The sequence below is a fragment of the Ambystoma mexicanum genome, chromosome 4q (genome assembly GCF_040938575.1).
Source record: "Ambystoma mexicanum isolate Mex_15411 chromosome 4q, UKY_AmexF1_1, whole genome shotgun sequence".
Lineage (NCBI taxonomy): Eukaryota > Metazoa > Chordata > Amphibia > Caudata > Ambystomatidae > Ambystoma > Ambystoma mexicanum.
Window position 1 is genome coordinate 519,225,734 of NC_090928.1, and position 14,930 is coordinate 519,240,663.

At 50.6% G+C, this 14,930-nt stretch overlaps 1 protein-coding gene across 4 annotated transcripts in view; it reads left to right on the forward strand.

The window, feature by feature from the left end:
* Positions 1-14,930, forward strand: part of RALGAPA2 (Ral GTPase activating protein catalytic subunit alpha 2) — a 3,672,963-nt gene that overhangs the window by 901,689 nt on the left and 2,756,344 nt on the right. The gene's annotated exons all lie outside the window — the stretch shown is intronic.

Sequence of the window (14,930 nt, forward strand, 5' to 3'; positions counted from 1 at the left end):
GGCCGACCAAATGTATTGTAGTGCAATGACATCGACGACAGGGGATGCATGGGACTAAGCCATCGGGAGAGTCCGGATCACTTCCTTCCCTTCCCCGTACTCACCCCTGCATGGTAACCCGCAATTCACTCCAGCGGCCACGTACGAGCCGAGCTTTGATCCATGGTTTCTGGGGGCTGCAGAATGCTGCGAGATATGCTAGTGGGGGGTGAAGTGAAAAGGTTTGAGCAGTGTAAGAAGGACTTTGGTGTGGGGGAGAAGCAGAGGTTTTCGTATCTCCAGATCAGGCACTGGATTTCCCATCCGTCAGTAAGGCAGGCGGGCTCTCGCTCCCTTACCCACTTTGAAAAATATCTAGACACAGACACAGACACGGGAAACAGAGGAGTGGTCTCGTCCATTTATAAACTCATAAAACGGGAAGAAACTATACACTCCAGGACCTACATGAGCAAATGGGCGCAGGATCTAGGGTCGGGCATAGAGGAGCAGGAATGGGTCAGGCTGTGGTCCCAAATCCCGAAACTTGCAAAATCTATTCAAATCCGGGAGATTTGGTTGAAGCTTTTACTGAGGTGGCACCGTCCCCCGCTCAGGTTAAATAAAATATACCCCACGATTTCAGTGTATTGTTGGAGGGAGTGCGGCGCAGTGGGCTGCTGGGCTCACATTTGGTGGGAGTGCCCTAAACTTGATCTATTTTGGTCGCTAGTCCAGCGGGCGATCGCCCAGGTGTTGGGTGTCCAGCAGAGCAGCAGCAGAGGGCGGGACTTACTAGGCCTTAAAGTAATGCTCACAACCCTGCCCACCAAAGTGGACCGCAAACTATGCGATAATGATGATGTCGGCTGCATTGGTCCTGGCTAGAAAGTGGAATTCAAAGGTCCCTCCACAGGAACATGCGTGGGTCGCGAAACTGTGGGCACTGGTGGCAATGGAATGGCTCACCTACTCGATTCAGGGGTCTCGCATGCGATTCTATTCGGACTGGGCCAGCCTGTTGTCATTTCTAAAGGTGGGTGCCCGCCGTGCCTGGTGCCTCAAGGCGATGGAACTATTGGGTATAGTTCGCCCTCAGGACGAATCGGACCTGTGAACTCACGTGTGCCAGTACTAATGTACCTATTCCATTTGTTGCACTTGAATTGTCAGCGAACCTGTAGGATCTGGGAGTGGAGGGGGAAGGGGGAATGGGGGAGGGGAGGGGAGGAAAGGGAGGGGGGACGTGGGATGAAGGGAGTTTCTGTTGGTTTCTAATTCACACTTGTTTCAATGAAAAATTGCTAATAAAAACTTATTGGAAAAAGAAAGATTGATTTCTTTTTCATCATAAATTCATTGTCTTTTTAGTTGTATGTACTTTAAAAAAATATATTTTGAGTTTTCAGAATGTAATGATCAAAAAATAACAGAACATTTCATAAAGGCTCGTAATATAATTCTTGAAACAACAATCCCCCTCCTCCAATTACATTTGATAATCACAATTCATTAAACAACCTGAAAACGTCTGTATGACCAATCAAAAATGGATATAGGAGGCAACCTTGCAGGTTAACATTCAACAGAGCCTTATAGGATTTCACAGTATAAACATCAAAAGTTCATTTCTTTCCCCATATGCACATTTAGATGACGTAGTTAGTTAAATGTATCGTCATTCTCTTTAGCTCCAATTTAGATCAGTATAAGGGAAAAGATCACCTAAGGGCGTCGCATGCAAAGGGAGGGAAGAAGAAGAAAGCGTAGCCCGAAGGAAGAGAAGAAGAAAAAGAAGAAACAAAGAAAAAAAAGTCTTAATTCACAATGTCAGTGTCAAGGTTCTATGGAGGGTTTACAGTGCCAACCTCAGGTTTCACAAAGTGTTTCAGTAACAACGGGTGAAAAAACATCTGCTCTGTCTCGTACAAAATCCAGAAATGGTCCCCAGATGCGCACAAACCTTGACATCTTCCCCTCTAGCATAGCCGTGAGCTTTTCCAGACCCAGCAGCTCCCACACCTTCACCCACCGGTAAGCTATATGTAGTCCTTCCACTGTCTTCCAAAATCAGGCCCTCGTGATTCGAGCTGCTATTAGAAGATGAGTACGGCTGCTCGGACATCAGGAAGAACCCATCTTCCGGGGCGTCCCCCAGCACCAGGACCTGTGGGTCCATGGGAAGCAAGACCCCAGTGACGACCTTGATTTTGGATCGCACCTCTAGCCAGAACGACTGTATGACTGAGCAATGCCACCACATGTGCGCAAGGTCGCCTCTCTCTCCACAGCCATGCCAGCAGGTGTCACGATTGTCAGGGTTCATTGCATGTAATCAGACTGGGTTGAGGACAAGTTGCGCATTGTGTGGACTGATAGTGTAGTAGACAATGCATCTTTAGCAAAGTGCATTTCTGTCTCCTTCTCGTTTGTAACGGAAGTATTGAATGAAGAGGGTAACAAATGAATGCCTGAGATGTTAACCGCCATTCTGATTTGCTCGTCCATGGAAGCAAGAAATTCTTCATATTGGTAAAGCAATTATTTCTTTTTGACGGTCGAGGTACTAGAGATGGGTTTTTCGTGAAACCAAACGACGCGCTTGTCTTTACATAAGCAGCGTCTACGACTGGCTGGGGTAATGGCATCCCGGACGTTAACGTGTACGTTGCCATGCCGGCTGTAGTTTGAGTGCTGAAAAGCATACCTGCTCTGAGCAAAGATGCTTGAATAGAAAAAGCAGCTTGGGAAATTAGAAGCTACTTTCAAACTGGATACCGTTAGACAAATGGAGAAATACAGAGAGCCAAATGGGGGAGTAAAGAACTGCAGAGCAGCGGACTGCAGACTACTCGTCCAGTACTCTTGCCAGCGGCGTGCGCCGAGTCGCTTATGTAGCGATTCACTGAGGAAATGGGCGTGTCTAAGGGATAGAGGAAAAAGACGTGAAATAGTGTTAACTTTAACAAGTTGAGGTCCAAATAAAGTCAAAATAGGGACCAGGGATGTATATCGGCAGGTTAACCTGTTGTTGGTCGCACCTTGTGGGTCCAATCCTGGGGGAAAAGTCCAAAACGAAAGTAGCAGCGTTGGAGCACAGGGGAAGGTTCAGGTCTGCAGACTGTAATCGTCCAGTACTCTTGCCAGGTGCATTTCACATCCCTATTACTTCCCAGGGTACAAGCAGCCGCAAATGGCAAGTGGCTGCAGATGACATGCTATGAGGTGCTTCAATTGGCGAATGCGACCGAAAAAGGACTGAATGCAGTGTGGGAAAAGTTCTGCGCCTTGTGGCTCCCCAGAATAGATTCATTTGAGGGGAATGGGTACTCCGACGTATTCCAGATCTATGACAGTAATCACCACAGCTGTGCTGCTTCGGAAAATCTTTCGGCGTCTGCGTCATGCGTCGATGACGTCGATACGCCGCCCTCGAGGACCTCCTCCGACGGCCGACATCACTGGATGTTATAAGTAGGACGCACGACGCCCGTAGCCTGTTCGCTTCGGAGATCTCGGCGCGCCTCGACTCTTTGGAGTTTGTTTCTCGGTTCTTCAAACCTGTTCGTTTTGTGAAGTTTCTTCTTCGTGAAGGATGTCTACCTCGTCTTCCACCCCGCATCCGGGATTTAAGAAGTGCGGGGACTGTGGGTGCAAGATGTCGGTTACGGACTCGCACAACGCCTGCCTCTGGTGCCTCGCGGAGGCCCATGACATGGACAACTGTGTCGACTGCCAGTCGCTCACGTCTAAAGCCTTGCGGGAGCCAAAGAAGAAGTTATCGGTAGGTAAGGTGTCTAAGCCACGGAAGTCGAGGTCTGCGGGGCTTTCGACGGACAATTCAAGAGGCGACTCCGCGTCTTCGTCTGAAGTCCAGTGGGTCTCGGTCCCGGAGTCGGTCCTGCCACTCCTCTGCCTCTTCGAGGCACTGCCGGACGCGCCGTCATCGGCCGCCTTCCCCGTCCTCTTCCGAGGACTCTGCCTGTCGGCGCGTCACTTACCCTTCCAAGCAGGCGACGCCGGAGGATTGGGCTTCCTTCGGGAAGAAAATGTTAGCGATTCTCGAATCGCAGGGCACCGGTCCGTCCGCGCCTCCGAGTGGGGTCAGTCGTGATCGGTCGAGAGACACAGCTTGCACGCCTTCAGGCTCGGGTGGTCGGCACGATTCGCGGGAGAGGTCCCGCTCGGACAAGGGGAATCGTTCTCGTCATGCCCGGTCCAGGTCCCGGTCCTCGACACGCTCGAGACCGTGTGAACCTGTGATGTCTTCGAGGAAGACGTCGACGCCGGTGGCGCCGAGGTCGTCAACGGACTCTTTCGAGGCCCCACCTCTGAAGAAGTCGGTGCCATCGGCGCCCAGGCTGTCAAAGGACACGCTCGGGGCTCCGGCCTCTAGGCCTGTGTCGATGCCATTGATGCTGTCGGCGCCGCGTTCGGCGTCAACGTCAATTCACTCGATGCCCTCAACGCCTTTCGAGGCTGTGTCGACGGGGGTACCCGGAGGCTCGGTGGAACCCCCTAGAAAGGCTCTGGCCAAGGTCAAGCATGGCTTTGGTTTACATTCTATGCCTTCTTACCGCCATTTTGAGTTTATTTCAGAGGTGGATGAGGGCTCTGATGATGGCATGGTTCCTAATGCGGTGCAAGACGAGATTCTCTCTGGCCATAGCCAATTTGAGGACCTGAGGCAGTCCCTGCACGATGCTAGTGGGCTGGACAACTCTCCGGAGGTAGAGTTTTGTAGGCCTGAGCCTGGCACTCATGCCGACTCCTCGCACCAGAGCCTTATGTCGAGGGTCACCGAGTACTTGGGTTGGTCTGCTCCCCCGGGGGAGTTTCTTCAGGATGACCTTATGGATATCCTCGACCTTGGTCCACCAACTGACCCGGTACTGCCGTTTCATTTGGCTCTACAGAGGAGGCTGGCGGCACTTGGACTGCTCCGGAGAATCTCCCGGCAGTGGGCAAGTCTTTGCCGTGAAAATACCACCCAGCCAGTAGCGACCCCTGCTACTTCTCCAAGCACCCCACTCCGGAGAGTTTGGTGGTGCAGGCGGCTACAGCCCCGGCAAAGCAGGCGTCGTATCCTACCATCCCTCCTGATAAGGACGACAAGCGTTTTGACGGCTGGCGAAGAAAGTGTTTTCTTCAGGGGGTATGGCGCTTCAGGCGGCCAAGTCCGTATGTGCCTTGGCACGTTTCACGCACACTCTGTGGAAGTGTTTCCTTAGCGGCTGAACATATTCCCGAAGGGGACGAACGGGATGGTTTCCTTGCCATGGTTCAGGGTGGCAAGGATGCCATGTGTGAGGCCGTTCAGTCGGGTTTGGACATGGCAGATTGCGCCAGCCGGTCCATGGCGGCGAGCACCGTGATACGCAGGTTTGCGTGGTTGCGGAAGTCGGGGTTTGCTCCTGATGTGCAGGCCCGGCTCCTCAACATGCCCTTTGACGTGGAACATCTTTTTGGCAGAAAGGCTGACAAGAGCCTTGAGAGGTTGCAGACCTCAAAAGCTGCAGCAAAGTCGTTGGGCGCTGCAGTTCAACAACCTCCGCCTTTCCGTCCTAGGGGACAGCAATGGAGGGGAGGTTCCTTTCGTTATACTCATCATTTGGTAAAGCGAGAGGAGCTGCCAGTCAAAGGGGCCACAGTAGGAGTGCCAGAGGTGGAAAACAGGGTACTCGAGGTGCTAAGGCCACTCGGGCCGTTGCATGTTTGCCCTCAAGCAACGCCGCAGCCGCTTCAGCTCAGTCATGAGGCCATGTCCCATGGTTCGCCGGTTGGGGGAAGGCTGGTGCAGCATCTTGCAGAGTGGCGCGCCATTACTTCAGATGTGTGGGTTCTGGAGATCATAACCCATGGCTACTGTCTTCCTTTCCGGCAGGGGCCTCAAGACAATCCACCTGGGAACCTCTTTGAAGAGTCCTGATCCGCTCCTTGCGCAAGAAATTCAATCCCTGCTGGAGAAAGGCGCAATAGAACTGGTGCCTGTAGCGGAGAGGAACAAGGGATGGTTTTCCCCTTTATTTTTTGATTTCCAAGAAAGACGGGGGATTGAGACCCATCAAGCACGCTTTGAACAAACTCCTCAGGAACGACAAGTTCAAGATGGTTACTCTCTCTCAAGTCCTCCAGGCCCTTCAACTTCAGGACTGGTTGGTGTCTCTCGACCTCAAGGACGCTTATTTTCATGTGCCGATACATCCAAAGCACAAGAAGTACCTGAGGTTTGCGGTTGGCGACTCACACTTTCAGTTTCGGGTCCTGCCGTTCGGATTGACCGCCGCCCCGAGGGTTTTCACCAAGCTCATGGTAGTGGTGGCAGCGCACCTCAGGAAAGGGGGGATTCACGTCTACCCCTACCTGGACGATTGGTTGATCAGGGCGCGCTCTCCCGAGCAAGTCCTGGATAATCTGTCCGTCACCTGCCACTCCCTCCACAAGCTGGGCTTCTCACTCAACTTAAAGAAGTCCCATTTGACACTAACTCAGAGGCTCCAGTACATCGGAGCAGTGCTCGACACGTCCCTGAGGCAGTGTTTTCCTCCACAGGTGAGGGCTCATCACATTGAGCAGATGATGCACAAGTTTCAGCTTGCCCAGAGTCTCCCAGCGTTAGTTCTTGAGATTGCTCGGCCTCATGGCATCCTGCATTCTTCTGGTGCCGGAGGCCAGGTTGCGGATGAGATCTTTGCAATGGGCACTCAAGCTCCAGTGGTCTCAGTCCTCCGGCAGGATGTCGGACCCTGTTCAGGTGCCGTCCTCGGTCGCCCAGGACCTTCTGTGGTGGGCCGTCGAAGGCAATCTGATGAAGGGTGCTCCATTTTGGCTACCGTGGCCGGAGGTGACTATCATGACGGACGCATCCCTCACGGGATGGGGAGCTCATGCCAACGAGTTGACAGTCAGCGGTCGTTGGTCTCCGTCGGAGTCCAGACTCCATTTCAATCTGTTGGAGCTGAGGGCCGTCAGGCTAGCCCTGAAGGCTTTTCTGACGACTGTGCAAGGGAGGAATGTCCTGATCCTGACGGACAACACGGTGGCCATGCACTACCTCAACAAAAGGGGGGGGGCAGGGTCACTTCCTCTGTGCAGGGAGGCGATGCAGCTCTGGTTCTGGGCAATCCAGCAGGAAGTTTCGATCTCAGTAGTTCATCTGGCCGGAGACGAAAACGAGACGGCGGACGCTCCGAGCAGGCAGAGCGCAGTCTCTCACGAGTGGGAGTTGGCTCATGAGATTCTCCTGGAGATCTTCGCCCTTTGGGGGACCCCTCAAGTGGATCTCTTCGCCTCCAGTGTCAAACGGAAGTGCGAGAGGTTCTGCTTGCGGGAATTTCCTTTGAAAGGAGCCTTAGGAGACGCGTTTGTGGTGGAGTGGTCGTTCCCACTGCTGTACGCGTTTCCTCCAGTTCCCGTCATTCCGCAAGTGCTGCGGAGGTTACAGAGGTTCGGTTCCCGGATGATCCTCATTGCTCCGGCGTGGGCCCGGAGGACGCGATACCCGGACCTTCTCGACTTGTCCATCTGCCCTCCACGTCGTCTTCCCTACCGAGACGATCTGCTCTCACGGGAGGGGGGGGGGGGGGACAGGTTCTCCATCCAGAGGTCAGATCCCTCAACCTTCACGCTTGGTTTCTGAAAGGTTGAGGTATAAGGATTGGGACCTCCCTGAAGACGTAATGGAGGTGTTGCTCTCGGCCAGACGGCCAGCAACAAAGTCCCTGTACCGTTGTCGTAAGTTCTGCGACTGGTGCAGGGTCAAGAATGTGGATCCTTTTGCATGTGACATTCCCATGGTTCTGTCTTTTTTGCTTTCTTTGGCCCACAGGGCTTGCAAGTGGGTACCGTTAAAGGTTACCTGGCAGCGCTGTCCATATTTAAGCGCTCGTCTGAAGAGTTTTCCTATTTTAAAATTCCTTTAATTTCTCAGTTTCTGAAAGGGCTCACTAATGTGTTCCCTCCGTCACCTTTCCAGGTGCCCGGCTGGGTTTTGAACCTTGTTCTCAAGTTTCTGATGGGTGCTCCGTTTGAGCCTTTGCATTCTTGCCCTTTGAGCCTGTTAACTCTTAAAACTATTTTTGGTTGCGGTCACTTCTGCTCGTAGAGTGAGTGAGTTACAGGCACTTTCAGTTAAGCCACCCTTCACTGTGTTTCATAAGGACAGGGTTGTCCTTAGAGTTTGTCCTTCCTTTCTTCCGAAGGTGGTGTCAGAATTTCATGTAGGCCAGAAGGTTGTTCGTCCGGCGTTTTATCCTCCTCCACATCCTGGCAAGGAAGAGGAGAGGCTCCATAGGATTGATCCTAGGAGAGCGTTAAGCTTTTATATTTCACGCATGTCCCGGGTCAGAGTGGACGATCAACTCTTCATTGGTTACGCTGGAAAGCGTTTGGGACAGGCTGTGATGAAACAGACTTTGTCTCGCTGGATTATTTTGGCTATCTCAGAGTGTTACCGCTTGGCGGGTAAGGACCGACCGGTCAGTTTACGGGCCCATTCTACCAGGGGTATGGCTGCCTCTACTGCCCTACAGAGGGGTGTTCCTATTCGTAACATCTGTGATGCAGCCACCTGGGCTTTGGTACATACTTTTGTATGTCACTACTCCCTCGATTCCATCCGGGGGCAGGATCTGGCCTTTGGCAAGGCGGTCCTTTACTCCGCAATTTGATTGGGCATTCAAAATTTCTGTTTTCTAAATTCTTTTCCCTCCTTCTTGCATTGGTACTGCTTTGGGAGTCTGTCATAGCTATGGAATACGTCGGAGGACCCAATCCCCTTGAAGAACAAGTTACTCTCTTACCTGGTAACGTTCTTTCAATGGGATGGTCCGACGACGTATTCCATATCGCTCCCTCCCTGCCTTCCCCACTACAGAATTTCTTATGCGATTGCAGCTTACGTTTCCGCAAGGCTTTGTGTGGTCAGACCTGGCAGAAGACTGGTGCCACACGTTCTTGGAAAAAACTACAACTGAGGCTATGGGCGTTGTGCGTCCTACTTTTAACATCCAGTGACATCGGCCGTCGGAGGAGGTCCTAGATGGCGGCGTATCGACGCAGACGCCGAAAGATTTTCCGAAGCAGCACAGCTGTGGTTATTACTGTCATAGATATGGAATACGTCGTCGGACCATCCCATCGAAAGAACATTACCAGGTAAGAGAGTAACTTGTTCTTCTTGTTCTAATGACTGCAATGGAGGGCGGGGTCTGCCATTGAATCAGGAGCAGCTGGTGTACAGCAATACCTGCCAACAGAACACTTACGGAAGCTGTTGAAGAGGCACGTACAGTACATGTAAAAGTGATAAAAGAAACGCATGATGCCGCCTCAGACAATTGGCTGGACTCACTATTTGGCTGGTCTCACTATTTACCTAGGAACCAGAGTGGCTAGCGGCGATGTTCAAAATAACTGTCCCGTGCTCGTCGTGGTGATGGTCGTTGCCTTCTGTGTCGGACAGTGGATCTGGATCATCAAGCAGTGTAATTGTTGCAAGGGAAATGTATGGTATATGTCTGCTAATACAATTGTTGATGAAGGTAGCAGATTAGAGAGGAGTGCATGTGGTTTCTGAAGTACCCTCACCAAATGCAGAATACTGTGCTTTTTGGGTAGCCCGTTCCCTGGATGGACGGGATTACCTAATAACCGGGGACACACTGGATGGGTACAAGGAAGGAAGGGACATGGACAGGGTAACATGGCTATAGATGCCCAGGGAAGAAAGTAAGGCAATTATGGAAGAAGGTTTCGATGGAAAGATCGATTGAAAGGGGTATGCAATGAAGGTGTTAATTCAGCACCAGACAGGAGGTGTAACGCTCACCTGACTCCCACGGAGGCGCTGGCCTGGTTCGCGCTGCTGTGACCTCTTCTAAGGTGATGCGCAGGGTTCGGAAGACGGACTGGACCGGGCCCCCAAATCTGGCTTGTCTGGCTCGCAGAAGTATCCTTCTGTAGGCGAAAATAGGGGATTAACTGTCTGCGGGGTAATGCAATCGGCCTCCCACTTTCCCCTCTCACCCTCCTCTCTGTGATTCCCCGTAGCGTCTCACCTTAGGGTCTGGAAGGACGAGCTCTCCATCCTGCTTCTGATGCAGGGGCGCGTTGGTATCCAGTTACTTCACTGGATTTTCGGATTGGTGAGAACCAAACTTGCTTGGCTTCCAGGTAAGTTTTTTGATAAGAGGTTCCCCTTGTGTCCATGCATTAATGTACTAATGCTAGCGTCTTTTTTTCCCCATAGGGGCCGGGGTACGGAATGCCGGGGAACAGGCACCGACCCGAGATGAGAGGCGAAATCCCTGTAGAAATCAGGTAAGTCTTTAATGAGCGTTTTTTTGGTAATGTCTTTTCATTCGCTCATTAACGCTGATGTCTTTTTCCCCTTAGGGGCCGGGGTCCGGAAATGCCAGGATGCGGCGCGGACCCGAAATGAAGAGGGAATGAATCAACAGGTAAGTCTTAACATGGAGATTTAGCTTTCCTTATTCCCTTCTCTCTCTCACCTTTTGTTCTTGCCTTTTTCTCCCTAGGTGCTGGGGCGTGACTGCGAATCCGGATGATCGCTGCTGAACATGGAGGCGCCCTGTAAAGGTGAGTGGAATGCGGCGCTGCAGCGATCGACGCGATGAGCTTTTAAATAAGTCTTCCTTTTCAGGATTGTCGGCGAGATGTCTCCGGGATGCGGATTTAGCAGGTAAGGACTTTTCCTTCTTCTGTTCTCCTCTTCTCTTCCTTTGCAGGTGATCCAGGATGCTGGCAGGCGTGGCAGAAGTCAGGATGCAGGAGCAGACACGGTGAGCGTCCAGCTGCTAGATGCAGAACAACGCGAAGCACGTGTGGCTGTTCGGGTGGGGTTTAAATAGCCTTGGAAGAAGTTCCAGGTATGTATCCTTCCTCCAATCAGGTATGTATCCTTCCCCGACCACGCCGGATGGTAAATTAGTCCCACAGGTAAAGTAGTTCCTTTCAGGCCTCAAGGAGGCCGGGATCCTGCAGCATGGTCTGCATCAGGTAAGTGCACCCAAGCACTCCCATAATGAGCCTGGCGCCTATGGCGCCAGGACTGATGTCTTTTATGAGCTTGGCGCCATAGGCGCCAGGACACTGTCCAAAGGGCCCCTATATGGGGTTGCTGGGTCTTTCCTTGGGGACTGGATGTCCGCTTTCGGGGACGCAGGGCTTGAACCGGCTCCCCGGGAGCGGGCATCATGACAGGAGGGCGCACATACCAGTTGCAGGAATAAGGGGGTGGGCTGGGACACCCCCAAGGGAGTCTATCGAAGCTGTAGCCAGCCCCAGGGACCTAGCATGGAAGGGAACAAGGTGGGGGGGGGGGTGAGTGGGCGGGGGAACACTCTGTATAAAACACAATATGGGTGCACAAGGGAACCGGCTGCATAAATACGAGGGAAGCGAAATCACAGGTAAAGCAAACTCCATGGGGCACCACAGGTGGGCCTCACCCTGTAGGCCAGCTCTGAACACAGTCAGTACACTGCAGCCGAGGGGGGGGGGAAGCTGAATACAGGCTGATAGTCTCCAGCAGACTGCAGTTGCTTTGAACAGCACTGGGAGATACAATAAAGGCCAGCGAACCAGTCCCACGGCTATTCGTGGGAGCTGGGGAAATCAACCTAATCCAGAGATGCATTTGCATGGCACCTGGGTGGGTTCAAATCGCCCCTTAGCCAGCCGGTATGGGAACAAGGATATGGAATGGAAGAGCTCCAAGAAGAGCCAATCAGACGGTAAGTTTTGCTGTCCCTGCAACGTTACCAGCTCATAGTGTCCACAATAGTGTTTGCAGAGGTTATCATCTGGCAGGTGCAATGTGAATATCTCCGTTCTCACAAGTTCAGGGTACCTTATGTTCCTTCCTTTCTGGTGCTGGCCAATGGCATGAATAAAGATACAGAGGTCAGCACAATTATGCCATTACTAATTGCAAACTGTTTGCGAGGTGGAGCAGGAAGCAATGTGGTGCCACACTGGGAGGGGGATCTGCCGGGAGAGGGCAGGTCTGCTTGCTCCTGTCATGTCTGTCTAAAATATGTCTAGCTTTGGGGGCCTGAGATGGTCTACCCAGTCAGCTTCATGAGAAATGCAACTGTTTCTAACTGTACACAAATTGTATTAGCGGTATAAAAGTACTGTCTGCTGTGAGCCAGTTTGTCAGCCCTCATCAATCCGTTCTGTTACACTGTGCTGTTTGATTTGTGCTTGCTCAGCTGTAATAGCAGTGTTACTTATTGCCTGGTGTGTGCTCCTTTTTTGACTACTACTGGTAACTTATCTATTACAAGCCCTAGTGGACCCATAACACATGAGCAAACAGGCTTTAGATCTCCTGTCCACTTCTAATAATATTTTAGTCCCGACTTACTTAGTCTTTCATGCATTGATACCGGACAATTCCCGTTTGAGCACAGCTTGATTAGACTATTTTACAGCTTTTGATTGTTTGGACTGCAATATATTGTTGAAAAGGTACACAATTGGAAATGTACTGCGATCTCCGAAAAATTGATAAGGCTTCTACACACTGACACTGCTGTTAAAGTATGTCTGAAAGTGGGGGAGTGGTGGTGTTCTTCTGAAATTATAGTAACAGCACAGGGTCTTAAAGAAGGTTGTGTGCTGTCCCTAATGCTCTTCACCCTCTATCTGGCTTAGAAGTATCCCTGCAACAAGTTAAACATTTTCCCCACAACATAGGTGCTAACATGACAAGATATGTAGCTCATGCAGATGGTGATTGGCCTCCAACGGACCATCAAGGTGGCCCTTAAATAGTCTGACAAGAATAATTTAGAGTTGTTATCCCAAAAGTAAGATGTGTTTTCAAGCACGAAGAAAGATGCAGCTTTACATTTGCAGAATTAGGAATTTACCTCTCTAACTTGTGAATTAATGTTGTTACTTGGGGGATCTACATTCATGACTATCCACCCCTTAGCTCTTCTATACTTCAAAACTTTGAGAGTAGTCCGGGCCAGGTGGAAAATGAAGTCTCAGCATGATGGTTTTATTCAGATTTGTACTTATTAATGCTTACAAGCAAAAGATTGTTCCTTTGGCCCTCTCTGGCTTGGAAACTAGACTGGGAATGGGGGAGAAATTAACTCATTTAAAAGGCCTAATTTGGTGACACCTTTTCAGATTAGCTAAGTGTACATCTATACAGTTTATTAGTACATACTTCCATGATGAAATTAAAGAGATTTACATTGTATGCCAACATATGATTATTCAACAGTCGCGCTTTGACAGTCTGTGATGGGATGGAAGTGGGTTAAAATAATGTGGTATCTGTTAGAATAAAATGAAACTTCTTTGAGGGCTTTTGACTTTAAGGTTGATTGATCTTTGCCTTGGCAGCTGATAGTCTGGGAGAAAGCTTTCCTGTTTGATTGTTGGGAAAACCTTGTGTTTTTACAATCTAAAACTCTTGCTTAGGAATATCCTCAACTTTGCCCTGCCATTCTTGGAACTCAAGGAGGTATTAGACACTTCTTGGGCAATTCTTAGATGTTTATTCATGCTTTCTCCTGCAAACCAGCTTTGCAATTCAGGTTTTGTGTGCTACGTGTGAGAAACCAGAGGGTGTTTCAATGCCTAGACCCCGTGATCCCTTACTCAGGTGGCCAGGGAACGACCATCGGCTTTGGTTCCAGACCCTGAGGGTGGACCAGTGCGCGAGGGTCACCTGGGTGAGGGGTCCTCAGGGAGTGGGGGAGGAACGCCCGATGACGAGACATGGTATTCCCCCCCCTTTCCAAATGCCCCTGTCCCATCCTATTTTATAGGATATTCCAACTTCCCTGATTCCCCCTCTTCTACACAAACACTGAGCCGAGGAAGAGGTCTGAGGCTAAAAGGAGTACCACCCATGCAATACATTAGATATGTCCCACTAATAAGATCAGGCAGGGTCAGGCGCTTGATCTAAATTACATACACCTGGTACCTATTAGCTCTCATCACATGGTTAAAAGGTGCAACACCGGAGAGACACTCTGAGCAAAGCGGTGCCCGAGAAGCAGCAGCTCATCCAAGGCGATGGCGAACATAGAAATAGACCAGGGCCAGAACCGAGATACGGTGAAACCTTGGACACCCCAGTCAGAGATTGTTACCTGCGAAGGGCCTTGACGATTGCGCAAGGAACCCCAGCGAGAGAGAAAAGATAAACCTCTTTTGTGTTTGAAGGATAGCAGCCACCCTCCTTGGTGAACAGCAGAGTTGGGGAGGTGCAGCGACAGTTGTGGTATCAGCCTTGACTCCAGGATCTAAGCCGCAGAGACGAAAATGAATTAACACAGCCGGTGAGTTGCTGAAAGCTATGACAGTCCAGTCTGTGTTTAATGAAACTTGATGGCAACAGTATCTGACGAATGAAGGTTGCGCGTGTGCCAATAAAACGCGAGGGAAAGTAATGCTTTGTAACAAACTGTAAATTAAGGATACAAAGTAACAGTGTGGTCCGGTGAAAGAAGATTGCCCCATCGAAACTCTCTGTGAAATGTCTGCCGTAGAAGCGGCAGGAAGAGAAAGAAACTAAGGTGCAAGATTTGAACTGTTAGGTTTGATCCCAGCAGAGGGAAACCTGGATGCGAGAGCTATCTTTGAACTTTGAAATAAGAACTTTGAAATAAGTACTGTGCTCCAAATTACATTTACCAAGAGGCCTTGGTATAGGAGAGAAAAAGTGACGTTAGATAAAAGAATGTTGAAGTGGTCATCACGAGGTAAGGGCAAAAACCTTGTAGTTTCGAATATCTTTGACAGCGGAAGTAAAGTGACAGGAGGCTTGAGCCTGATGTAGGGAAGCCTATGAAGGTGTGATTATAGCTTGGGGAAGGGAACACCACAAATTGTGATTGAAAAGGTGTGAGCCCAGTGGAGGGAAACCTGTACTGAATTGTGGTAACCAGAAGGAAACA